The sequence below is a fragment of the Canis lupus genome, chromosome 1 (assembly GCF_003254725.2).
Source record: "Canis lupus dingo isolate Sandy chromosome 1, ASM325472v2, whole genome shotgun sequence".
Classification (NCBI taxonomy): Eukaryota; Metazoa; Chordata; class Mammalia; order Carnivora; family Canidae; genus Canis; species Canis lupus.
Window position 1 is genome coordinate 114,183,747 of NC_064243.1, and position 740 is coordinate 114,184,486.

Below are 740 nucleotides of genomic sequence, written 5' to 3' on the forward strand. Positions count from 1 at the left end.
TGCTATTTTAATTTAAGCAGGGTGGTCAGGGGAGAGGCCTCACCACAGACTTGAAGGAGGGGAGGGAGAGAGCCATGGGGGTACCCAGGGGCAGTGTCCAAGGCAGAGGGAACAGCCAGTGCAGACAGAGGAGGGTCATCTGATACAGTTGAGGCCAGCATGGCTGGAGCAGAGTGGGCAGGGACAAGTAGTGGAAGGTGAGGACAGAGAGCCGATGGGGGCAGATCGTGTGGCTTGGGCCACAGGGAGGACTCTGGCTTTTATCCCAAGTGAGATGCAGCCACAGGAGGGCTCAGGCTGAGGAAGGACATGACCTGACACAGGTACCTACGGGTCCCTTCGGCTGCAAGTGGAGAGCAGACTATGGGGGCCGGGGATGGGAGCAGAGGGGAGACCAGGTAGGAGGCAAGGGATAGGTGGATAGGACCAGGGTGGGAGAAGGGGACAGATTCTAGATGGACTTTACTTATTTTTTTTAAGATTTTATTTATTTATTTATTCATGAGAGACAGAGAGAGAGAGGCAGAGACATAGGCAGAGGGAGAAGCAGGCCCCCTTCGGGGACTCTGATGCGGAACTCGATCCCAGGACCCCTGGGATCACGCCCTGAGCCAAAGGCAGACATTCAACTGCTGAGCCACCCAGGTGTCCCTCTAGATGCACTTTAAAGACCAAGTCAACAGAATTGGCTGGCTAATTAAATGCGGGACATGAGAAAAAGAAGAGTCATGGACAACATC